Source organism: Ovis canadensis, chromosome X, assembly GCF_042477335.2.
Source record: "Ovis canadensis isolate MfBH-ARS-UI-01 breed Bighorn chromosome X, ARS-UI_OviCan_v2, whole genome shotgun sequence".
NCBI lineage: Eukaryota > Metazoa > Chordata > Mammalia > Artiodactyla > Bovidae > Ovis > Ovis canadensis.
Window position 1 is genome coordinate 60,021,937 of NC_091727.1, and position 27,495 is coordinate 60,049,431.

General features: G+C 40.4%; 1 non-coding gene across 1 annotated transcript; it reads right to left on the reverse strand.

Annotated features, from left to right (window-relative positions):
• Positions 1 to 24,696: 24,696 nt before the first annotated feature.
• On the reverse strand, positions 24,697 to 24,860 carry LOC138931273 (U1 spliceosomal RNA). Its single transcript, XR_011446519.1, has one exon. It is a non-coding gene; the product is annotated as a U1 spliceosomal RNA (small nuclear RNA).
• Between the last annotated feature and the right edge of the window lie 2,635 nt (positions 24,861 to 27,495).

Below are 27,495 nucleotides of genomic sequence, written 5' to 3' on the forward strand. Positions count from 1 at the left end.
GCATATTAAAAATAAGAGACATTACTTTACCAACAAAGTTCTGTCTAGTCAAACTTATGGTTTTTCCAGTAGTCATGTACAGAGGTGAGAATTGGACTATAAAGAAAGCTGACCACCGCCAAAGTGATGCTTTTGAACTGTGGTGTTGGAGAAGACTCTTGAGAGTCCCTTGGATTGCAAGGAGATCCAACCAGTCCATTCTGAAGGAGATCAGCCCTGGGATTTCTTTGGAAGGAATGATGCTGAAGCTGAAACTCCAGTACTTTGGCCACCTCATGTGAAGAGTTGACTCATTGGAAAAGACTGTGATGCTGGGAGGGATTGGGGGCAGGAAGAGAAGGGGACGAGTGAGGGTGAGATGGCTGGATGGCATCACTGACTCGATGGACGTGAGTCTGAGTGAACTCCGGGAGATGGTGATGGACAGGGAGGCCTGGCATGCTGCAATTCATGAGGTCACAAAGAGTTGGACACGACTGAGTGATTGAACTGAACAGTAAAGTATCATTCTTAATTTTGAAGACTCTTAATGACATCTATATTAATTTAGATCCATACACTTAAACATTAATATCAGATATCAACTTAATATTGAATATTTCCAAGTTCACGTGAACCTGAAAGTCATCTTGACCAGTTTTCTTTAAATGTAAGCATTTTTATTAAAATTAAATAGAAAGAAAGTGAAAGTGAAGTCTCTCAGTCTTGTCCGACTCTTTGCGACCCTGTGGACTGTAACCTACCAGGCTCCTCCGTCCATGGGAGTGGGTTGATTGTAATAACTTTTAGAAGCATAAATATCTCACATGTATAAAGTGTGCATAGACATAGACAAACTAAAGATCTCATGGCTTTACTAAAAGCTTAGATATGAACCAGATATTATAATATTGATAAAAATTACTAGTTAACAAACAGTTGGAATACCTTAAAGTTGCTTGTTCAGATAATTAAGGCTTACTATGTATAAGGTTTGGCTGTGGGAACATTTTGAGCACTTTATATTTAAAATTGCCACATTTATCACCCTTGGTCTTGGAGGTCTTGCCTGCTTAATTGGGCTTAGTCTAGGTCCTTGTGGCCTGTATTCATATTCTGGTTAAGCACTTAAAAGGCAGTTGTTTAGTTTTTTAAAGAATGGTTTTGTCACCCAAGGTTACTAAAATCAGTGGCAATATCTGTATCAAATTGAAATGTAATTTATGAAGTTCTGTGTTTTATAACTTTCAGTTTAGTTCAGTTCACTCGCTCAGTTGTGTCCAACTCTTTGTGACCCCATGAATGGCAGCATGCCAGGCCTCCCTGTCCATCACCAACACCTGGAGTCCTCCCAAAACCATGTCCATTGAGTTGGGGATGCCATCCAACCATCTCATCCTCTGTCGTACCCTTCTCCTCCTGCCCTCAATCTTTCCCAGCATCAGGGTCTTTTCAAATGAGTCAGTTCTTTGCATCAGGTGGCCAAAGTATTGGAGTTTCCGCTTCAACAACAGTCCTTCCAATGAACACCCAGTACTGATCTCCTTTAGGATGGACTAGTTGGATCTCCTTGCAGTTCAAGGGACTCTCAAGAGTCTTCTCCAACACCACAGTTCAAAAGCATCAATTCTTCGGCACTCAGCTTTATTCACAGTCCAATTCTCACATCCATACATGACCACTGGAAAAACCATAGCCTTGACTAGACAGACCTTGGCAAAGTAATGTCTCTGCTTTTCAATATGATATCTAGGTTGGTCATAACTTTCCTTCCAAGGAGTAAGCATCTTTTAATTTCATGTCTGCCATCATCATCTGCAGTGATTTTGGAGCCCCGAAAAATAAAGTCAGCCACTGTTTCCACTGTTTCCCCATCTATTTGCCATGAACTGATGGGATCAGATGCCATGATCCTAGTTTTCTGAATGTTGAGCTTTAAGCCAACTTTTTCACTCTCCTCTTTCACTTTCATCAAGAGGCTCTTTAGTTCTTCACTTACTGCCATAAGGGTGGTGTTATCTGTGTATCTGAGGTTACTGATATTTTTCCTGGCAATCTTGATTCCAGCTTGTGCTTCATCCAGCCTAGCGTTTCTCATGATGTATTATGCATATAAGTTAAATAAGCAGGGTGACAATATACAGCCTTGATGTACTCCTTTTCCTATTTGGAACCAGTTTGCTGTTGCATGTTCAGTTCTAACTGTTGCTTCCTGACCTGCATACGAGGTAGGTCAGATGGTCTGTTATTCCCATCTCTTTCAGAATTTTCCACAGTTTATTGTGATCCACACAGTCAAAGGCTTTGGCATAGTCGACAAAGCAGAAATAGATGTTTTTCTGGAACTCTTGCTTTTTCCATGATCCAGTGGATGTTGGTAATTTAATCTCTGGTTCCTCTACCTTTTCTAAAACCAGCTTGAACATCAGGAAGTTCACGGTTCACATATTCCTGAAGCCTGTCTTGGAGAATTCTAAGCATTTCTTTACTAGCGTGTGAGATGAGTGCAATTGTTCGGTAGTTTGAGCATTCTTTGGCATTGCCTTTCTTTGGGATTGGAATGAAAACTGACCTTTTAAATAACTTTAGAATTTTAATTTAGCAGGTCTTCAAAGGTTTGTGTAAGGTATTTAGCCGAAACCTTTTTGAGTTTATAAATTAAACCAAAGAAAATCACTATTTTTTAAATTAACCCTTGCAAGTTAGTTCCCAGTTTAGTTATTTTGTATGACTCAAGTAACTATTGGTTTCCTCAGTATGTTTAGTTAATATTTCTTTAGTGGCAATCTGTATGCCTTATATATTGATGTTATGATTAAATAAGAGCTGTAACCACCTTATATAAAGCCCATTTTAATATACCAACTTGTATATCTTTATCTAAATTTCACCAACTTCTATACCTTTAACTTTAGCTTTCATAAGGATCCAACCAAGAAGCTTTGGTCTTATGGGGGAGTTTAAAAAGCTTTTTCTTTTTCTTCCATGTCTATTCTACCTATTTTAATATAAAAGGCTCTGGAATCCCCAGAGTCAAGGAAGTCAGACCCTTTGACCTAACTATCCCAAAATACGTGGTCGGATATCTCAGTGTAAATTTTTCTAGCCCTTTAAATACATACTTTAAAACTGAGGTAAATAAAACAGACTTGTTTAGCTTTTAATGTTGGGGATCAGTAGGGTGTCCCTCATGGCTCATTAAGTTTAGGTCATGTCATGTCATATTTTATTTAATCATGTAAATGTTTGTTTTATTTATCCCCTTCTAAATAGCCATCCAAGGAATTTTTATTTATTTGAGATAACTACTTAAAAAATAATTCCTCCTTCCCCTGTTGAAATAACAGCTAGATTTTTTCTTCCAAGTGTTTTTTTTTCTTTTTGTTTTGCTGTTGTTGTTGATAATCTTAATTGCTCTTATTAGCATCTCTAAGGCCCACTGAGGAGAAGGCCTCAATGAAATGTCTAAACCAAATTTTCTTGTTCTAAAAAACAGTTCTTAGGTTAAATTGACTTTTATTTTATAGATACCAACGAAAGAGGTGTTTACAATGAGAGCGCTCTAGATTTAAAAATTTGTTGGTTTCTCTAAATTTCAAAGGATTCGTCATTTAGCCACTAAAGGTCAATTTTCATTCCAATCACAAAGAAAGGCAATGCCAAAGAATGCTCAGACTACCGCACAATTGCACTCATCTCACATGCTAGTAAAGTAATGCTCAAAATTCTCCAAACCAAGCTTCAACAATATGTGAACCGTGAACTTCCTGATGTTCAAGCCGGTTTTAGAAAAGGCAGAGGAACCAGAGATCAAATTGCCAACATCCGATGGATCATGGAAAAAGCAAGAGAGTTCCAGAAAAACACCTATTTCTGCTTTGTTGACTATGCTAAAGCCTTTGACTGTGTGGATCTCAATAAACCGTGGAAAATTCTGAAAGAGATGGGAATACCAGACCACCTGCCCTGCCTCTTTAGAAATCTGTATGCAGGTCAGGAAGCAACAGTTAGAACTGTACATGGAACAACAGACTGGTTCCAAATAGGAAAAGGAGTACATCAAGGCTGTATATTGTCACCCTGCTTATTTAACTTTTATACAGTGTACATCATGAGAAACGCTGAGCTGGAAGAAACACAAGCTGGAATCAAGATTGCCAGGAGAAATATCAATAACCTTAGATATGCAGATAACACCACCCTTATGGCAGAAAGTGAAGAGGAACTAAAAAGCCTCTTGATGCAAGTGAAAGAGGAGAGAGTGAAAAAGTTGGCTTAAAGCTCAACATTCAGAAAATGAAGATCATGGCATCTGGTCTCATCACTTCATGGGAAATAGATGGGGAAACAGTGGAAACAGTGTCAGACTTTATTCTTTTGGCCTCCAAAATCACTGCAGTTGGTGATTGCAGTCATGAAATTAAAAGACGCTTACTCCTTGGAAGAAAAGTTATGACCAACCTAGATAGCATATTCAAAAGCAGAGACATTACTTTGCCAAGAAAGATCTGTCTAGTCAAGGCTATGGTTTTTCCAGTGGTCATGTATGGATGTGAGAGTTGGACTGTGAAGAAAGCTGAGTGCAGAAGAATTGATGCTTTTGAACTGTGGTGTTGGAGAAGACTCTTGAGGGTCCCTTGGACTGCAAGGAGATCCAACCAGTCCATTCTGAAGGAGATCAACCCTGGGATTTCTTTGGAAGGAATGATGCTAAAGCTGAAACTCCAATACTTGGCCACCTCATGTGAAGAGGTGACTCATTGGAAAAGACTCTGATGCTGGGAGGGATTTGGGGGCAGGAGGAAAAGGGGATGACAGAGAATGAGATGGCTGGATGGCATCACCGACTTGATGGACATGAGTTTGAGCGAGCTCTGGGGGTTGATTATAGACAGGGAGGCCTGGCATGCTGCGCTTCATGCGGTTGCAAAGAGTTGGACACGACTGAGCAACTGAACTGAACTGAACTGAAATTATATTTCCACAGAGACACAAATGATAAAGAATGTAAAAAGACCTCTTGTGGCTGAGGCCTGGCATGCTGCGCTTCATGCGGTTGCAAAGAGTTGGACACGACTGAGCAACTGAACTGAACTGAACTGAAATTATATTTCCACAGAGACATAAATGATAAAGAATGTAAAAAGACCTCTTGTGGCTGTAATACAAACAAACACACACCCAATAAAACAACCTAAGAAGATAAAATAGGACACTTATATCTCAAAGACACAGAAATCTGAGCTTCTCCCTGGAAGGCTTTGCTTAAGGTGTTACCTAGCCAGCTTTTAATTTTTAACTGCATATGCGTTAAAGGCTCTCATCAATATTTAGGGTGAAATTTAATTTCTTCAGGGGGCTTCCCTGGTGGCTCAGAGCTTAAAGCGTCTGCCTGCAATTTGGGAGACCTGGGTTCGATCCCTGGGTCAGGAAGATTCCCCTGGAGAAGGAAATGGCAACCCACTCCAGTATTCTTGCCTGGAGAATCCCATGGACGGAGGAGCCTGGTGGGCTACAGTCCACGGGGTCGCAAAGAGTCGGACACGACTGAGCGACTTCACTTTCACTTTCACTTAATTTCTCCAGTTAACTAGGTATTTACAAGTATGAGCTCCTATCCTTATATCTTTCTACAATGGAGCCACCTTGGTGTCTTTCAACCTAGCCTTGGGTATCTCTCTGTAAAACCAAGCCTTCCCCCACCCCAGCCTTTCCAATCTGGCCTTCTGATCTCAGTGAGGCAGGAGGTCTATAATTATGCAGATTACCTAATTAGAGTTGACCTAGAAATTCCAGACTGATTGGTTTAAAATTCCAGTGAGGCTGAAACTGCAATTAGGTTAGGTGTTAAGTCTTGGTGATGTTTAGCAGAAGTGATTCCATTTGGGGCTTGTTTCTTTAACAATAGGTTTAAGGCATGTTGACTGAAAAAAAAAAAAAAAAGCAGAACCTAACATTGAGAATCATGTTTTATTTGGCAGACTGAATAAGGAATTAGCCTGCGATATAGACTCTCCTGTTAATGGTAGCTCAGATGGTAAAGCATCTGCCTACAATGCGGGAGACTGGGGTTTGATCCCTGGGTTGGAAAGATCCCCTGGAGAAGGAAATAACAACCCACTCAAGTACTCTTGCCTGGAAAATCCCATGGACCGAGGAGCCTGGTAGGCTACAGTCCATGGGGTCGCAAAGAGTTGGACATGACTAAGCGACTTCACTTCCATAGACTCTCAATTCTGAGGAACTGCTTCAAAGAGGTAAGTGAGAAGCCAGGATATATAGGAAGCTTTTGCTGGAAAATAAAACATATGGTCAGACATTGAAAGATTACTCCTGATCACAAAAAACGAACATCTCAAGTTTTCTGTGTATGGGACAATTCAAGAGTCTGGGCACATTGAAATTATACCTTTGATATACACCTTAAATATCTAGGACCACTATCTTGATATTTCTTCATCCTGAATTCCCCTCATGTACTAATGGGGTCAGCTGCAGTGAATGATGGCTTGAAGATAACAACTTCCTTTGTATATGGTAGATAATATCTATTGACCATAGTCTCTCCTCTTGACCATAGATTCAACCAAAGTTTGGGAGTCATTGTATGACCAATTTTGTTCCACTGTGCTATGAAGACTCATTCTTAGATTTACAGAGAACTCTGTGACAATTTTTGGATTAAGCTTTGTTGATAATTCAAAATTCTCTGGATCAAAATTCTCTGTCTTACTTGTCTATTATGATTCAGGAAAAGTTTCCCTTGTTGCTTCTTCCCATAGTTTGAGTTGCATGGCTATGATTAGTCTATATAGAATTATATTTATGATAGATTGCTTCAAGATATTTAGCTATCATTAATTTTATCTGAGGTCTGGTTACACATAGGATATAAATAATACAGATAGTAATGTCAATAAGGTCACTGTACAGCAGAAAGAGGCACAGGCATAAATAGTTTGAAAACAATGAGAAAACAAATTGAAACAATGATTAGTATAAGTTGTAATCTGGTTAAAATAAGCCATCAAATCCATACAGAAAACATCTGAAGAAGCCAAATTCTGGAAAGATCAGGTAAAGAGAAAAAGATAATTTTTAAAATTTGTTTACAAAGGTTTAATTTTTAATTTATCATAGTATAAAAGAAAGGTTTTCTGGAAAGCAAAATTTAAAATCCAATTTTTCATAAAAATGTCATAAAACTATGCCATAACTATCAGTTTATTCAGTCCTATGTAGTCAATTTCTTTTGCTGTATAAAGTCATCAGATTTTCCATTAGAGTTTTAAATTTCTTGCCCCGTTCAGTGGCATGATCTAAAAGTCATCAGAAACTTTTACTTCTCAAAAGTCCTTTTTATGAATCTTCTTGAAGTTCTTCATTTTCTTTTTTTTCAATTTAAATTTATTTATTTTACTTGGAGGCTAAATACTTCATTTTCTAAAAGCATCAGAATAAGACAATGATCATCCATAATTAACAAAAGACTTAAAATATCATGGCTAAAGATTTGATTACAATTCAATTGACAAGAAAATTGGTTATTATCTGTGACATATATTTTAAGGTAATAATTAGTATTATGACTGATAACATTATACTAGGACACTAGAATTTTAGAAATTCCAAATAAAATTTGGAATATTTATATTAAATACATTAACCCATATAACTTAAGGAGATTTTATTACCACTTGACAATTTTTTTCTACTTAACATACCAAATCAACCTAATTAATTTATTATGTCTCTTTTGGATGTTTCATGGTCCCTTTGAAGCATTCCAAAGTTAGCCAGAGTTCAAAAGAATTTTATTTAGAATTTGACATTTGTACAGTTTGTCGAAAAACATCAAAAGTTTTTTAAAACACCTGGTCAAATTGAATCATAAACCACCACAAAGCAATAATTACTCAATCAACGTGACAATAAAAGATTTTTAAGGCAAGTATAGAGTGTTTGGAAAGCAAAGAAATTCACAATCTGTTATCAAAATAGCTCAACATTACAAGAAAACTTTGTTCTATTAAGAGAAAAACAAACTCCAATCCTGCATCAGCCCACCCTCAATAACAAAATTCATTTACTTAATAAAATTCAATCCAGTCTCAGCCTTCATAGGTACAAAACTCTTTTTAAGGGCTCCATTTCTACAAACCTTCTACAACTTTATATATCCATATTCATTTAGCCATTATTTTTCCATAAAAAAACAACTAACTCTATGACAAAATCATTATTTCCCCTTAATAAAATACATTTTCATTTCTCATACCTACTTTTGCTGAAAACTCACATCTTACTTTCTTGCATACTGACATATTTTGCTTATTATTTCTAGTAGTTTTGATTACATATTTTAATTATAATTTCAACTCTTAAGATATCATCTCTTAAAATCTCTAGCAAAGCCTGAGAGGTAAAAATTTTAAACTGTGTGGCAAACCAACACTTTCTGATTGCCAAACTTTGGAACATTCTATAACCTCTAGAAACATTTAACATTTCATGCTATTTCTTTTCTCAATGTGGTACAAGACATGTGTCTAATAAACTTCAAATATCTTTAGGTTTACTCTTGTAAAGAGACAAAAGTAGATAAATTTAGTCCTGTTTAGCAGTCTGTGTTCCAGTATTTTATCTTATGTGAGATGCTCTGGATGGTCAATGAATTCAATTATTTAAGTTAGTTCATGTTGATGTGTGGCAAAACCAATACAATATTGTAAAGTAAAAAAAAAAAACTCAACAACAACAACAAAAAATCTCTCAAGTTTCAAGTAACAAAAAGTCTGAAGAAACTATTTTAGAGAGACATATCCAAAGCATTATTATTCTTGAAGTGTTCACCTGAAAGCTCTTGTATCATTTATCTTTATTTTATAACTTATGAAAATACAATTGTCAGGGGAGTGGGTAATTTCCTCAGTTCTGTCTCATCACAACAAAGATGTGAAGTGACGGACGTTAAAGCCCTCAGCCCATCACAGCTCTCAGACTGTCTGTGTTATAGCTCTCGGACAGACTGTGTTATAGCTCTTGGACAGATCAGTTTTATTTAGAAAATAAAAGAAAATACATCCTCGAGGCGTGAGGTCACGCTTACCCAAAAGACGTGAAGAGAAGAAAGAGAAAGAGAGAGAGACTGCAGGAGGGGAAGAGAGAGCAGGAGAGAGAGAGAGAGAGACCCTCAGCCTTTTGCTCCTATTTTTATATGTTTTTCCTCCCCCTGGGCCTGCCCTATGTAAACTGGGCTAGCCAGGAATGCTGTTTGTTCTATCTGAGGTCCTCACTCTGGTCCTGGGACCTTCCTTTGTTCTATTTTCATGGGCTTTCCCCTTCCTTGTCTTTTAGCCATCGCCATTCTGGACTCATTTTTCGTATTCTAACTGCTTAACATTACCCCCTGAAGAGATGGGAAGCCCAATTCTTTGAGAATAGGGGTGTCAAGGTCTTTCTGGCTACTTCCTGCTGAACTGGGATGGCGAGGGGCACTGGGCCACCCCCTCTTGCTAGTCTCAGGCCTCAGAGTCCTTATAGCAGTGTCCATCTAAGGGTGAGTAATATTTTCCATGGTCGGCTGTAGTTTTATATATCCTTGTTGAATTGGCACTGCATGTTGTAGCTTGTTAACCTGGGCAGAGACAAAACAGGTTAGACAATTGATAATACATGGAACAATCATAAGCAGCATCAATATGGCATAACAAGGACTAGTAGGGGCATTAGCCAACTCCAAATTTCCATCACCAGGATGGCTCAAGTCCCTCCTTATTCAGGGATCAGAAGATCTGTCTCCTTTCTGTTTTGTAGTACAACCCCTGCCAAGCTGTGTTGGCTCTTTAGAGCTGTCCTGAGAAATTTTATCCTCCGAAACTAGATTTTGGGGGTGTTCATTAGACTGGCACTCATTTGTAGTTTTGAATAGGTATCTGAGATCTCCCAGGGACTCACAGGTGTATTGAGTGTACTCTTCTGTTTTCTTCCATGGCTTGTCTAATGAGTAGTGAATCCAGGAGTCATGTCCTGGTACCTTGACTGTTATGGGGGTAGAAAGTAATACAGGGTAGGGGCCCTTCCATATGGGCTAGAGTTGAGCCTTTGGGGACCCATCTTTCAAGACTTTAATTAGGATTTGAGTCCCTGGAGCATATAGTGGTGACTCCTTAGACTCTTTTGGGTCCTGGTTCACACCCCACAAGCGTATATCCCGTTGGAATTGCCCAATGGCCATGGTATAAGACTGGAGGGTCTCAGCTTCTGGATCTAGGAAGAGGTCATTGACATAAACAAAAGGTCTCTCATATAGCATCTCATAAGGACTAAGACCAACCTGTTCCTTAGGGACAATACGAGTGCAGAGGAGAGCTATTGGTAAAGCCTCCTTCCATCCCAGGTAGGTCTCCTGGGTTATCTTTTTTATCACTGATTATAAGAATTGGTTGGCTCTTTCTACTTTTCCTGAAGACTGAGGCCTCCAGGCACAATGGAGATAATAAGTAATGCCCAATGCTTTAGAGACCCCTGGGTGACCTTAGAAGTAAATGATGTCCCATTGTCACTTTGTAATGACCTTGGCAGACCAAATATCAGAATGATTTCATGGAGCATTTTTTTTACCACCTCCTCAGCCTTCTCAGTCCAGGTGGGAAAGCCTTCAATCCATACTGTGAATGTATCTATCATGACTAATAGGTATTTATACCCTTGAGAAACTGGCATCTGGATGAAGTTCATCTGCCAGTCCTCTCCTGGATAGGTCCCATGTTGTTGGATGGACTGGGTCAGCTGGGGTCTTTGAGCTCCTTGGGGGTTGTTTAATTGGCAAGTGGGACAAGAGGAGACCACTATCTTAATAGTTGTTTGGAGGCCTGTTCCTCTGAAGGACCTTTCTAGTAATCTTTGGAGGGCTTTTTTCCCTAATTGGGTGGTTGCCTGTAAGGAGTTAACCAACTTCCATTAGAGGTTTCCAAGCAGAAAAAGGAGTCCCTCCTTTTGGAACCATCCCATATGATCTTCTTGAAAACCCTCACTCTTAGCTTTAAGAGTCTCACCTTCAGTATATGAAGGAGTTTCTGGCAAATTAGTCTGTGGAACAAGGTGGCAACCCCTATTAGGTCATTGTTCTATAATGCTGCTTTCTTAGCTGCCTGATCGGCTGCTTGGTTTCCTCGTGCCACTTCTGTGCTCCCTTTTTGGTGTCCTTTACAGTGGGAGACTGAAAACTCAAGTGGGCAGATGGGCTGCTTCCAAGAGTCTAAGGATTTGATCATCATATTTGATTGGGGAACCTCAAGTGGTCAAGTGGCCCCTTTCTTTCCAAATAGCAGCATGTGCATGTAGCACCAGAAAGACATACTTGGAGTCAGTGTAAATTGCTACTCTTTTCCCAGCTCTAAAGCTCGAGTCAGGGCTATGAGCTCAGTTAATTGGCCTTAATTACCTGGCAGCAAAGGCTTAGACTCTATGGTCTCAAAATTGGAGACTATTGTGTATCCAGCTCTTCTTTTTCTGTTCAAGACAAAGCTGCTTCCATCAGTGTACCAGATTTCTTCAGGACTGGTCAGAGGATCTTCTGACAATCCCTCTTGGGGTTTTGTCCAGTGGTCCAAGGTTTCTAGTCAAGAGTGAAAGGGGAGAGAGCCCTTCTGGCTAAGCCCTTCTGGTTAAGAACCTCACAACGGGATATAGTGAGGTATGTATTTTCCATCAGCACTACTTGATATCTGAGTATTCTTTGATCAGACAACCACAGATTGCCTCTCCTGTTTAGGAGTTGTTTCACTTGGTGGCTGGTAAAAATAGTTTGCCTCCAAAGAGAGTTTTAAAGCATCTTCTATCAGGATTGCAATAGCTGCAAGATTTCGAAGGCAGGAAGGCCAGCCTCAGGTGGTTGGGTCAAGCCTCTTGGAGAAGTAAGCTACAGGCTGGGGCTCAGATCCCAACCTTTGAGTTAACACTCCCAGGGTTATTCTTCTCTTTCGTGGACATAAAGTTGGAATGTTTTTCTGGGTCTGGCAACCTCAAGGCAGGTGCTTGAGTTAAGGCTTGTTTTAGTGTAGCTTCTGCCTTCTTTTGAGGAGTTTCCCATATCAGTGGGATTGAATTATCCCGTCTCTTCAAGCTTTCATATAAGGGTTGGGCAACTAGACCATAGTTGGGTATCCAGATTCTACAATACCCAATTAGCCCCAGGAAAGCTTGCAGTTGTTTTCAAGTCACAGGGGGGCAACTGGAGGATTCCTTGTACTTGATCAGAGGACAGCCTCTTGGATCTGTGTGTAATCTGAACTCCCAGGTAAGTGACCTTTTTCTCGACCATCTGTGCCTTAGCATGAGAGACTTTATATCCCCTCTCTGCCAAAAAGTTTAGAACCTGATGCATGTTGTTGGGCATTTTTCTCATCTGGAGAGCAGATTAGTAGGTAATCTATGTATTGTAATATTTTCCCATTATGTCCCAGGTCCAGATCTAGGAGATCCCAGCTAAGAGCCTGTGCAAACAGGTGGGGGCTATCTATGAAACCTTGAGGTAATACTGTCCAAGTCATCTGTTGATGCTTTTCTCCTGGATCTTCCCACTTGAAGGCAAAAAGATTCTGGGATTCTTTAGCCAGTAGTATGCAAAAAAAAAAAAAAATGCATCTCTGAGATCCAAGACTGTAAACCACTTGGCACTGGGTGGGATTTCTCCCAAGATTACATAGGGATTGGGTTCTGTGGGATGAAGGGGGACTACAGCTTCATTTATGATCCAAAGATCTTGAACCATTTGCCGGGTTCCATCCTTTTCCTTTACAGAGAGGATTTGGATGTTACACAGCGAATTGGTGGGGACCAATAGCCCACAAGCAAGGAATTTGTTTATTAGAGTCTGTGGTCCCTCCAGAGCCTCTCTTCTGAGGGGATATTGTTTCTGGTTAGGAAACTGAGTGGGATCTCGGAGGACAATGATGACCAGTTCAGCTTGATAGGCTTGCCCAGGAGTTCCCTGGTCCCACACCTGGGGGTTAATTTTGTCCTCCCATAGTTTTTGGTCCCTCTCTATTGGAGAAGGTGTAATGGGTTCTTCAGTAGTAACCAGAAGCTGTAGGGCTCTAGGGGCTGAAAAGCTTCCCATCACAAGGGTGGTCCCCAGTCTAGTGAGTGTATCTCTTCCCAATAAGGGAGTAGGACACTCAGGGACCACCAGAAACTGGTGGGAAAACATTTGCCCATCCCAGCAACAAAGAAAAGCTTAGGTGAATCTTTTAGTAGTTGTTTTTCCTGTAGCACCCAAAATGGTACAGGTTTGGGAGGAGAAGGCTCCAGAGTAGGAGGTCAGGACAGAGTAGGTGGCCCTTGTGTCCATCAAGAAATTCTTGGACCTACCTGCCACATCCAGTTGCACCCTTGGCTCTGGCCTGGTGATGGTTATCTGTGACAGGTGGGCTGGCTGGAGGGGGCCACTTCAGTCCTGTTGAGCCATCATGAGGGAAGGCTTGGCCCTTGACCTTGAGGCTCTTGGGTCCTGAGGGCAGAGTGCCGTCCAATGTCAGAATTGATGGTATTTGTAGCAAGCCATTTGAGGAGAGTTGTCAAGGTTTGGACACTCTGGCCCAATGCCCCACCTGTCTACAGATTAGGCATTTGCCTCATGCTTTGTCCTTCAAGGACTGGGGGTTTGCCATAGGACTTCCCTGGAGGGCTGCCAGCATCTGGGCATGTCTTGTTTCCTTCCCTTTCTCCCTCTCCTGGGCCTTGTCCTCCCTCTCCTGTTCTCTGTTGTAAAAGGTATTGGTGGCTGTCTGGACCATCTCATCTAAAGAGGCAGCAGGGTCCTGCTGCTGTAGCTGTTGTAACTTTATTCTGATGTCCGATGCACATTAGGACAGGAATTTGTCCTTTAAAATCACCTGTCCCTTGTAAGAGTCCAAGTCCAGATTGGTAAATTTTGGAGGCCCTCTTTTAGCCTTTCCAGAAAGGCAATGGGGGTTCTCATTGGGCTCCTGAGTTATTGCTGAGACCTGGGCATAGCTAATTACTTTTTGCTGGGGTGCTTTCAGTCCTGCCTTCACACAGATCAGAAAATGATCCCTTTCCCAGATGTGCTCAGAGTCATTGTAATTCCAATTAGGATCTGAGGAGGGTACTGCAGTTTCCCCTACTGGGTATTTATTGTTTGACATGTGAAGCCCTGTTGCATACCTTTGGGCTTTCATTAAGACCCTAGTATGCTCAGGGTCAGATAAAGTTTGACTAAATATAACCATGATGTCCTTCCACGTCAAGTCAAAGGCTAAGGTAATGTGTTGAAATGAATCTATATATTTGCCTGGGTCATCTGTACAGCTTCCCAGGTGTTGTTTGATCTATCTTAGTTCTAAGAGGGAGAAGGGCTTATGGACCCCGGTTGGTCTGAATTTTCCTCCAGTTTCGACTAAGGGACATACTCGAGTTGGCTTTTGTGGAGGGGGTGCTCCTGGATATGGGGGCAAGTTTGGATACAAGGATGGAGCACCACACAACTTGGGAGCTGTGGGAGGTGAGTCTTCATGGCAGGGTTCCTTTTCTTGTATGTCCCTAACACCATTTACCTAATAGGCTCACTTTTAGGGCATACAACAATCTTATACTTAAGACAGAGTTCCTTCATATCTCTTAGAAGAAAATTTGGACATAGGGGATCTCTGTCCATTTCCCTTGTCTTTTTCAGAATAATTCTAGCTGTAGGATGGTACTTTAATTTAAACTCCCATCCTCAGGCCAGTGTTCCTTGTCCTGCAGAGGATACCGTGGCCATGCAGTGGCACAAAGGAATTTTAAGCAACTCCTCCTTAGAGTTAGAGGACTGAACAGCTTCCAGTTATCAAGGATGCATCTCAAGGGTGTCTGTTGGGAAGTGGATTGGCTATTTCCTATCTGAGAAACAGTCATGACAGGGAGGAAAAGAAAAAAGAAAAAACAAATAATTCTCGTTCAATTTCCATGGGTGGACTTCCTCAGGGGTGAGTCTTTTTGAGACTTATCCTACCCAGTACTGTTGCAACCTGAAAGCCAGGCGTTCCCGGGTCAGGGTGAAGATCCCCAGGCAAGCTGAGGCATGACAGTCTCCTTTAGATCTAATCCCCAGACAGGTTGAGGCAGGTTGGCCTCCCTAGAATTGGGTTCCTGGGTAGGTCGAGGAATGTCGACCTCCTGGGACCCCTGGACTGGCGGGTCCCTGAGCAGGTTGAAGCATGGCAACTTTTTGAGGACCAGATCCCTAGGCAGGTCAAGGCAGGTTGACCTCCTGGGGCCCCAGGACTGGAGTTGGGCATCGCCAAGGTCTCCAGAGTGGCCAGTGCTGGGTAGGATTAAGGGGTTGTAATTTTAACTCATTGCTAGTTTGTTCACCGCAGATGGGAAGAGATATGATGTAAAGCAATCCAAGCCTGTGGCCTGAGACTGGGAACCTGGTGAAATGGTCATAAGCATTATCCTCGTACTGCTCTAAGGGATTGTAAGTCACTGATTTCCTCCCCTAGTCCTCCATAAGAGCAGGTTAGGGTGTCTCCAATGGTAAACACTTCATTGTCATAGTCCCACTTTAGGTAATAACAGAAGCAGTGACAAAGGAGTGGGTTATCTGGCCCTGTTAGGGGCATTAAGATATTTTAATAATAGACTAGGTGGAGCAACACTGCCTACAAGGGGGCAGAGTCCTGATTGTAGGAGTTAGTAATTGGCTTAAGAACAAATTGGTAAGAGGCAACAGACCAGATGTTCCATAAAAGTGGAGTGGAGATTTGATCCTGGGGTATGTTTGTAACTTTAGGAGAAGGGTGGTAAGAGTTTGGGCCCAAACTGCCTGCAGGGCTAACTCCCAAAGTGGCAAACATTATCCCCAGAAGCCCAATTGCTTTCAAGGAATGCCAACAGATGGACTTCTTGCAGGCATTGTGCACCTGTCTCCCACTCTAGTGGGTTCACTGAGAGATACTGATGCCGCACGTGTTGTAGGAAACATGGAAGATGGAGGCTTGAATGTCTAGAAGGATTGGATATTATACAGTATTTCCCTCCCAAGGGCCAGCTATTTTCTGGTTGTCCCTCCAGGAATTGTAGTGGCAACATTGTGGGCCAGGACGGGGCTCAGGAAAAGAGCATGAAACAGGACAGAAAGGGGCTGGGCACAACTTTTGAAAGAATGACATAGCACAAGGGCATGCTGCTACTGCTGCTAAGTCACTTCAGTCGTGTCTGTCTCTGCGTGACCCCAGAGACGACAGCCCACCGGCTCCCCCGTCCCTGGGATTCTCCAGGCAGGAACACTGGAGTGGGTTGCCATGTCCTTCTCCAATGCATGAAACTGAAAAGTGAAAGTGAAGTCGCTCAATCATGTCTGACCCTCAGGGACCCCATGCACTGCAGCCTGCCAGGCTCCTCTGTCCATGGGATTTTCCAGGCAGGAGTACTGGAGTGGGGTGCCATTGCCTTCTCCAGTGGTAAGCTAAGACTTATTAATAACTATAGTTACAAAAACACAAGTACCATATGATGCCACTTATATGAGGTATCTAGAGTAGTCAAATTCATAGAAAGTAGAATGGAGACTGCCAGGGGCTCGGGGGGAGTTGCATAATGGATATAATTTATTACATGATGAAACAGTTCTGGAGATTGGGGCTCAAAGCAAATATACTTAACACTACTGAACTATATGCTTAAGAATGATTTTTAAGACAGTAAATTTTATGCTATTAGGTTGGTGCAAAAGTAAATGTGGTTTTGCATTGCTGAACTTTGCTGTTTGATATTGGAATACATTCTTAAATGTGGTTATGTTATACATCATTTTAATGCACATTTCTCCATTTTCACACAACAGGAATAAACAAACTTATTTCTTGTTGGCAAATATGTGTGATTATAATGGTTCCTATTTTCATTCATAACGATGTGTTTGAGCCTAGTTATAATGATTTAAAATTCACTTCCAAAACTGCGATTACATTTGTACCAACCTAATATGTATGTTTTATCACAGTTAAAAATAATAATTCATATATGAAGAATGTGCCTTTAGAGGCAGTTTCTTCCTGTGTGCTAGTTGTGTGGTGTGTACTCAGTTGTGTTGGAATCTCTGTGACCCCATGGACAGTAGCCTGCCAGGCTTCTCTGTCCATGGGATTTCCCAGGCAAGAATACTGGAGTGGGTTGCCATTTCCTATTCCAGCACAAGGGCATAACATAAACCAATTGAAGTTAATTGGGTCCAAGATGACGAATCAAATTCAACTAAACCTTGATCCCCAATATGTAAGCTAAATGACATACCCAGAAGTGGCAGGACAGTTCCAAGGCACTGTCAAAAGACGGAGGATTGGGTGGTTCCCCAGTGGTTGGGATGATCCTCCCATTCATTAGCATAGGAATTCACCCAGTTCGAAAAAACTAGCCACACCACATTCCATGCCCCAAGCACTTGCCCTCTCCAATGGCCCACACCCTGCAGAGTGTGCTTCCCTGAATCCTAACAAATCCACCTCTTACCTATCGCTGTGTCTCTAAATGAATCTTTGCAATGAGACATCAGAGCCTGAGCTTCATTAGGTCCTGAAGCCAGGCATCGTGGGTTTTGGCCAGGCTCAAGTCTCGGGAGAGAGGAGCTGGAGGACGGGAGGAAAAAGCAGTGGGACAAACGTGCCAAAGAATCCCCTTCATAACCTGCCAGAAAATCTGCTAAATACCTGACCTGTGCTTACAGTTTCCATTGGCCTGATCCTTGTCACAAAGAAAATTAAGGACAGAAGAACTCCCACTGGCTTGGGTAACAGCTACTGGGGCTCAGTAGATAGCAGAGCCTTTGGGACATACTGAGGAGTAGCCTCTCTAGAGTCCTTCAGTTACACTCACTGCCACTCGCCTGTTCACAGAGGGGTTCGAGGAAACAAGAAATGAGAGATTGCAAAGGAATTAAGATTTTGTTAAGCATATGTCCTTCCAACCACAGGAGTGAGGACCTCCTACCTTAACTGGAGGTCTTCTGGAATCTGAACTTGAGCTGTGTGAACTTTCTGCCAAGTTTGTTTTTTCTGTCCCAGTTTCCAGCACGCTGGGCTTCTTGTCACTTCCCCTGCTCTGGGTTTTCTTTTAGTTCAGCTCCCACTGCAGGAGCTTTCCCTGAATTGAGCTCCTGCTGTGCTTGGCCTCCTCCTTATGGGGGCCGCACCAAGGTTGTTTCAGCCAGGTTAAATCTGAGTCATGCCACCATAGATGTTGGGGGAGTAATTTCCTAGGTTCTGTCTCATCACAACAAAAATTTGAAGCGATGTATCAGTGTTACAGTTCTCAGATGGATCAGTGTTACAGCTCCATGTTACAGCTCAGTTTTATTTAGAAAATACAGGGAAATACATCCTCAAGGCCTGAGGGCATGCCGACCCAAAAGACATGAAGATGAGAGAGAGAGAGAGAGGGAGAGAGAGAGAGAGAGAGAAAGAGAGAGAAAGAGAGAGAGAGAGAGAGAGAGAGACCCAGCCCTTTGGATCTTCTTTTTATATGTTTTTTCTCCTCTTCCTGGGCCTGCCCTATGTAAATTGTGCTAGCCAGGAATTCTGTTTGTTCTACCTGCGGTCCTCACTCTGGTCCTTGGACCTTCCTTTATTCTATTTTCGTGGGTTTTTCCCCTCCTCATCTTTTAGCCACCACCATTCTGGATTCCTTTTTCCTATTCTAACTACCTAACAGAACCATTCAACTTCAGCTTCTTTGGCATTAGCGTTTGGGTATAGGCACGGATTATTGTACTATTGAATGGTTTGCCTTGGAAACAAAGTTCATTCTGTCACTTTTGAGATTGCATCCAAATACTATATTTTGGACTCTTTTGTTGACAATGAAAGCTACTCAATTTCTTCTAATGGATTCTTGACCACAGTAGTAGATTTAAGAATCATCTGAATAAAATCGCCCATTCTGGTGCATTTTAGTTCAATGATTCCTAAAATGTGGATGTTCACTCTTGCCGTCTCCTGTTTGACCCTTTGAATTTACCTAGATTCATGGACCTAACATTACAGGATCCTATGCAATATTATTCTTTACAGCTTAATTTTACACCTCAGTGAATTAGATAAAGAAGAAAAAGTAAACCCATAATTAACAGAAAGAATAAAATAACAAATAAAAGAGCATTAAAAAAGTGACATAGAGACTAGAAGAGAACAACAAAAAATCACTGATACTAAAAGTTGATTGCCAGTCCAGGTTCGATGCAGGATACAGGATGCTTGGGGCTGGTGCACTGGAATGACCCAGAGGGATGGTATGGGGAGGGAGGTGGGAGGGGGGTTTAGGATGGGGAACACATGTACACCCATGGCGGATTCATGTTGATGTGTGGCAAAACCAATATAATATTGTAAAGTAATTAGCCTCTAATTAAAATAAATAAATTTAAATTTAAAAAGTTGATTTTTTGAAAAGTTAATAAAATTAACAAACTTTTACCTAGACCAAGGGAAAAAAGATAGAGGACTCAAAACCAAATTATAAATGAATAAGGAGACATTGCAACTCCCAACACAGACATGCCAAGGATCATGAGACTATGATTAAAAATTATATTTCAACCAATTGGAAAAACTCTTTTGTGTCAGTCTTTAACAATAGTCTCACTATCAACTAGAATGCCTAGGAGCACTCACTTGGCTCCATACTAGTTATGGCTAATATCAACAGAAATTTGACAAGAGATAATGTTGTGACTGGTCCAGCTCTTGTGGCTCTTATTATAATTGCAAGATGCACCTCAGAAACAACAATCAGGGAACACTGGAAAAACAAGGTTTATTACTCTTAGGTCCTGGAGGATATGTGTCATGCTCAGGAACATATAGTTAAGTCACAGATAGAGAGAGAGTGAGATGGCAAGGGAGAAGCATAGGGAGAAGATAAAGGGTGAGGAGGAGAGGTAGAGAAAGAGAGTTTCTTCCTTTATTGAGATTGAGGAAGGGGTGCCTAGGATTTCATGTGTTCACTCTTTATTAGCAAATTTTAAAATATGACTACTAATTAAAGTGTGGAGAGGTGAAAATGGTGTCATTCAAGTGGTCAGTTATCTAGGTTATTTAGGGCTTTCTAGAAGGGGAATATCATGGGTGGGATTGATTGGTTCTTAATCTAGTTATGTATCTAGAAATATGTTTATTTGAGGTAAATGTCTTTGAAATGGATGCCTTGGAAATCAAAAGCTTAGTATCAGGTGTTTATATCACAATGAAACAAGCTTATTATTAGGCACTTACACTGCAGTAACCCATAATAAGTGGTCAACTTTCTAAGGACATACAACCTATCAAGGCTGGATCATGAAAAATAGAAAATCTGAACACACAGTAGTAACTGCAGACATTAAAGCTGTACTGCAAGAATTTTCAACAAAGAAAAACCAGATCCAGATGGTTTCAATGGTGAATTTTGCCAAACATTTAAAGAATTAGAGCCAGTCCTTCTCAAAGTCATCCAAAACAAAATCTAAGGAAGAGAACATTCCCAGACTTGTGTTACAAGTCCAACATTATTCTGATACCAAGCTCAGACAATGAGAATAGAAAAAAAGAAAAAAATACAAGCAATAAATCCTGATAAATATAGATGCAAAAACTCAAAACAAAATACTAGCATACTGAATTCCACAGCACATAAAAGTATCCTACACCATGATCAGGTGAGATTTATCCCTGTGATGCAAGAATGGTTCAACATATGTAAATCAATAAACATGATATACTACATTAATAGAATGAAGGATAAAAATCTTATGATCCACTCAATAAATACAGAAAAACGCCTGACAAAAGTTAGCACCCATACATGGCAAAAGCTCCCAGTAAGTCAGGTACAGAAGCAACATATCTCAGCATAATAAAGATCATATACAACAAATACACAGCTAACGTCATACACAATCAATGGTGAAAACTTGAAAGTTTTTCCTCTAAGATCAGGAAGAAGATAAGTGTACCTGTTGCTATTCAACATTGTACTGGAAGTCCTAGGCAAAGACATTAAAGAAGAAAAAGATATAAAATACATCTGAATCAGAAAGGTGAAGCAAAATTATCTTACAGGTAGTGTGGTCATATATATAGATCTCTAAAGACTCCATAAAAAGCTGCAAGAATTAATAAACAAATTCAGCAAAAATGCAGGATTTAAAATTAATATACAAACTTTGTTACATTTCTATAAAATAATATTAAACTATCAGGAAGAGAAATGAAGAAAGTTTCATTTACAATAGCTTCAAAAATAATGAAATAATTATGAATAAATTTAACCAAAGAGATGAAAGATTTGTAAACTGGAAACTTACAAGACATTGATAAAAGAAATTGAAGAAGACACAAATAAGTGGAATGATATGTTGTGTACATGGATTGGAAGAGTTAATATTATTGATAAGTTCATACTACTCAAAAGCATCTAACAGATAATGAAATCCCTGTTGAAATTTCTGTCAAAATTCCAATGGCATTTTTCACAAAATTAGTGGAAAACCCCTACAATTCACAGAAGACCCTGAATAGCCAAAGCAATCTTGAGAAAGACAAACAAAGCTGGAAATATGATACTTCCTGATCAATCTACTTTATAGAAATACAGTAATAAAACCAGAATGATAATGGCTTAAAATACATACATAGATGAGTGGAGCTGAATCAAGAGCCTGTGATTATTACTTGCATAAACTAATGTTTGACGAGAGATTGAAGAATACTCAATGGGGGAAAAGTAAATTCCTCAATAAATGGTGTTTTGGAAACTGGATATTCACATGCAAAAGAATGAAACTGAATGCCTACTCTCAAACTGTGTGTGCTTAGTCTCTCAGTCATGTCTGACACTTTGCAACTCTCTGGACTGTAGCCCGACAGGCTCTTCTGTCCATGGGATTTTTCAGGCAAGAATACTGGAGCGGATTGCCATTTCCTCCACTAGGATATCTTCCTGACCCAGGGGTCAAACCCATGTCTCCTCTGTCTCCTGCATTGCAGACAGATTCTTTACCCACTGAGCCATTAGGGAAGCCCTAAAAATTTTTGTAACTCTTACAGTAGTTACAAAAATTTACTTGAAATGGATTAAAGACTTAAATGTAAGATCTAAAGTCATAAAACTACTAGGAAAAATTTTGAAAAAAAACCTCCTTGACACTGATCTTGTCAATGACTTTTTGGATATGACACCAAAAGCAAAAACAAAAATGAACAAGCTGGATTATATAAAACTAAAAAGTTTATGTATAGCAAAAGAAAGACCAATGAAATGAAAAGGCAATGTACGGAATGGGAGAACATATTTGCAAACCGTGTTTGATAAGGGGCTAATCTCCAAAAAATATAAGTAACTTCTATAACTCAGTAACAAAAATCTGTCAAAGAGGGTGTTGCTGTGTTTTATTGCAAAGAGTAGTCTGTCTAAGTTTCCCTCTAAGACCATTATAATTTCTATCCTTACATTTAAGTCTTTAATCAATTTTGAGTTTATTTTCGTGTATGGTGTTAAGAAGAGTTCTAGTTTCATTCCTTTACATGTAGCTCTCCAGTTTTCCTAGTACCACATATCTTTTTTGTATTTCTATTATCTATGTATTTATTTAAAAAATTATTTTATTTGGAGGATAATTATTTTACAACATTGTGATTGTTTTTGCTATACATCAACATGAATCAGCCACAGGTATGCATTTATCCCCCCTTCCTAACCTCCCTCCCAACCTAAACCTCTGGGTTGTCCCAGAGCACTGGCTTTGGGTACCCTGGTTCGTGAAAATTACACTGGTCATCTATTTTACATATGGCAATATACATGTTTCAATGTTATTCTCTCAAACCATCCCACCCTTATCTTCTCCCACTGAGTCCCAAGGTCTGTTCTTTTCATCTGTGTCTCTTTTGCTGCCCTGCATGTAGGATCGCCATTACCATCTTTCTAAATTCCATATATATGCATTATTATACAGTATTTGTCTTTCTCTTTATGACTTTCTCTGCTCTGTGGCTCTAGGTTCATACACATCATTAGCACTGATTCAAATATGTTCCTTTTTATAGCTGAATAATATTCCTTTGTGTATATGTACAACAACTTCCTTATCCATTCATCTACTGATGGACATCTAGGTTGCTTCCATGTCCTAGCTATTGTAAATAGCCCAGCACCACATATTGAAGAGGCTGTTTTTTTTTTTTCCATTGTATATTCTTGCCCCCTTTGTCAAAGATAAGTTGCCCACAGCTGCATGAGTTTATCTCTGGGCTTTCTATCTTGTTTCATTGATCTATATTTCTGTTTTTGTGTCTATATCATACTGTCTTGATGATTGTAGCTTTGTTGTATATTTGGAAGTCAGGAAGGTTGATTTCTCCAGCTCTATTTTTCCTTCTCAAGATTGCTATGGCTATTCAGGGTTTCTTTATGCTTCCAAACGAATTGTGAGAGGTTTTCTTCTAGTTCTGGGGAAAGTGCACTGGTAATTTGCTAGGGGTTGCATTGAATCTGTAGATTGTGTTGGGTAGTACAGTCATTTTCACAATATTGGTTATTCCAATCCATGAACATGGTATATCTGTCCATGTGTTTGTGCTGTCTTATTTCTTTCATCATTGTCTTATAATTTTTTTCATGCAGGTATTTTGTTTCTTTAGGTAGGTTTATTCCTAGGTATTTTATTTTATTGTTGCAATGGTGAATGGGAGTGTTTCTTTAATTTCTCTTTCTGATTTTTGATTGTTAGTGTATAGGAATGCAAGGAATTTCTGTGTAATAATTTTGTATCTTATGAATTTACTATCTTTATCAAGTAGTTCTACTTTTCTGGTGGTATCTTTAGGGTATAGTATCATGACATGTATGGTATCATGTCACCTGCAAACTGTGTGAGTTTTATTTCTTTGTTTCGTGTCTGGATTATTTTATTATGTTTTCTCTGATTGCTGTGGATAGGACTTCCAAAACTATATTGAATAATAGTTACACATGTGGGCACCCTTGTCTTGCATCTGATCTTATGGGAAATGCTTTCATTTTTTTTTCTTTTCAATTTATTTTTTATTGAAAGATAATTGCTTTACAGAATTTTGTTTTTTTTTTTTTCTGTCAAACCTCAACATGAATTAGCCATAGGTATACATATATCCCCTCCCTTTTGAACCTCCCTCTCACCTCCTGCCCCATCCCACCCCTCTAGATTGATACAGAGCCCCTGTTTGAGTTTCCTGAGCTATATATGAGTTTCCTGCTTCAGTTTCCTGAGTTTCCATTGGCTATCTACTTTACATATGGTAACGTAAGTTTCCATGTCACTTTTTCCATACATCTCACCTCCTCCTCCCCTATTCCCATGTCCATAAGTCTATTCTCTATGTCTGTTTCTCCACTGCTGCCCTATAAATTCTTCAGTACCATTTTTCTAGATTCCATATAAATGTGTTGGAATATGATACTTACCTTTCTCTTTCTGACTCCCTTTACTCTAGGTTCATCCACCTCATCAGAACTGACTCAAATGTGTACCTTTTCATGGCTGAGTAATATTCCATTGTGTATATGTACCAAAATTTCTTTATCTATTCATCTATTAGTGAACATTGAGGTTGCTTCCATGTTCTAGCTATTGTAAATAGTGTTGCAATGAACAATGGGATACATGTGTCTTTTTCTTTTTTTTTTTTTTGTTTTGTTTTTTAGGGGAAAGCGCGAATGCAGTCCCCCACTACCACAAATTATGCAGTCGAGTTTCCCACATTTGGGGAAATCGCAGGGGTCAGCACATCCGGAGTGCAATGGATAAGCCTCGCCCTGGGAAAACCACCTTCGTGATCATGGTATCTCCCCTGCCAGGTAAGTATACATGTGTCTTTTTCAATTTTAGTTTCCTCAGGGTATATGCCTAGGAGTGGGATTGCTGGGTCATATGGTGGTTTTATTCCTAATTTTTAAAGGAATCTCCATACTGTCTTCCACAGTGGCTGTATTAATTTGCCTTCCCACCAACAGTGCAAGAGTGCTCCCTTTTCTCCACACCCTCTCCAGAATTTATTGTTAGTTGATTTTTGAAGATATCCATTCTGACTGGTATGAGATGATATCTCATTTTAGTCTTCACTTGCATTTCTCTAATGATGAGTAATTTTGAGCATTTCTTCATGTGTTTACTAGCCATCTGTATGTCTACATTGGAGAAATGTCTGTAGATCTCCTGCTCACTTTTTGATTGGGTTGTTTGCTTCTCTGGTATTGTGCTGAATGGGTTGTTTGTATATTTTGAAGATTAATCCTTTGTCAGTTGTTCCATTTGCCATTATTTTCCACTATTCTGAGGTTTGTTTATTCACTGTGCTTATAGTTTCCTTCACTGTGTGAAAGTTTTTAAAGATTAATTAGGTCCCATGTGCGTGTCGCACACCAATGGGCTGCTGTTGCTTCAGCAGTCCTAGGACCTGGGCCTCTGTGCTGGTTTGTGACACTGGCTAACAACTGGCTGGACTTTGCCAACTCGACCTGCGACACAGCTACGGACTTCACAGGCAATGCGGCCCTGCTGCTCTCTTATTTGGTGGTGGGCATGAAGGTGCTGTAGTAGCAGGCCACTGGCTGTACCAGCTACCAGCTTGGTTACTACATGCAGATCATAGGGCTGTAGTGTGTGCAGCTCCCCTGCAGTAATGAGGTACCAAGTCGGGCTAGGTGCTGCTCTGCTAGCCCAATAATGGCGCAGTCACCACTGCATAGCTGATGCCAACACCTATCTGGGCGAGGAGGTCAAGGACCTGTCCACAGAGCACTTGCCGCTGCCACCTGGCCCGCCAAGGACGCCAAGCCCAAGAACCTGACACCAGCTGGATACAAATGCCCTCCTCCATCAAATCCTTCGACTTGAGTGACTCTGGGATTTACAGGCATGCCAAAAGGAGGCAGATCTCACCCGCCAACACGCCCATGTCCAAGACCTCATCCCAGCTCAAGAGTGAGGCGCTGGCCCAGCGGGACTGCGAGAACTGTGCCAAGGACATAGGCTGCTACTATGGCTTCTTCTCGCACAGCTAGGCTGGCCCCTCATGCCTCTCCCTCTGCTCACGCCCCACCTGGTGTGCTCCCTCAGTTTATTTGACCTTCGAACACTGTCCACAGCGAATTCGTACAGGTCTCCTGAGTGTGATTTTAACTTTTTTTTTGCACAGCAGTTTCTGCAGTTACCACACTGACCTTCAACTTGGCCGTAAACCTTTTTGGTTTGCCTACTTAACTCTGCTTCTGTGAAGTTATCCTAACAGTTCCCCTCTGCCTCGTCTTTTTCTCATGCTCTCCTTGTCTTTCTCTTGTCATGAAACTCTTCACCTTTAGGAGACCTGGGCAGTCCTGTCAGGCAGCAGCGATTCCCACCTGCCAAGTCTCAGACTCACCCTTAACCGTAGGGTGTTGACTGTAGAACCTGGACCCACCCAGTGCGTCCTTTCTTATCCTCGAGTGGATGGAGGGATGAATGGTAGGGATGTTAATAATTCAAGTGGAACAAAGCCTATGAAATGACTACAAATAGTGTTAATTTACTGTAACGAATGACTAGTTTTTATTCACATTGTCAAGGCACAAAACCAGTTCACACTTAAACTTTCTCATTAATTTCCTTTTTTCTCCAGCTTCCCCCGCCCCTGAAAATGTTTTCTTGTGAGATTATTAAAAATATTTTAAGAGGCTCTGGAAGCTTGAAAGACTAGATAATGAAGAGTTTCTCACTTCTCCTCAATCTGTTGCATGAAAAAACTACTCCGTGCCCTACTGCACACAAATAGCTAAGGAGATTCTGACCAAACACCTATAAAGGATAGGTGTCTGTTCATAGGCAAGCCGATTAAGTGGCATGATGCCTGCAAAGCAAAGTTAACTGGAGTTACATGTTTTTCCCTCCTTCCTTCTAAATAGAATAGCTCAACATCAGCAATATTATTTTGCCTTGTTTGTTTTTCCCCAAAGTGACAAATCCATTACTGGTCTGTGCAGGTGCCAAATATGCTGACAAACTGTTTCTGAATATCTTTTCAACTCCCCCCTCCACCTTTATATGTAGTAAATCTTTGTAATGAATATTCTACTAATGATGTAGATGACTGAATTGTTGGTAACTATATTGCAGTTAGTGAAGATGAATTTTGTGAGTTATGTATTTTACTGCCTTTTAGTTTTGAAAATGATTTCCCCACCACCTAGAAACAGCTGAAATTTGACTTCCTTGGGAAAACACTAGCATTAATGCAAGTAAGACTGTTTATTCCCCCTTTTAAGTCTTGTTATATTTGATAAGGAGCTCTGATTCCCCCTGAAAATAGATTAGTAGGATTTCTAATGTTGTGTAGTAGACCTATGCTTTTTCTTTGTATTTTAAAATTAGTGTGAAATATGCCTCATATACAATATTCAATCTAGATTCCAGTCCATTGGGGGGATTTTGTTTTTCCTAATAGTAATTCAGGGTCTAAACCTGTG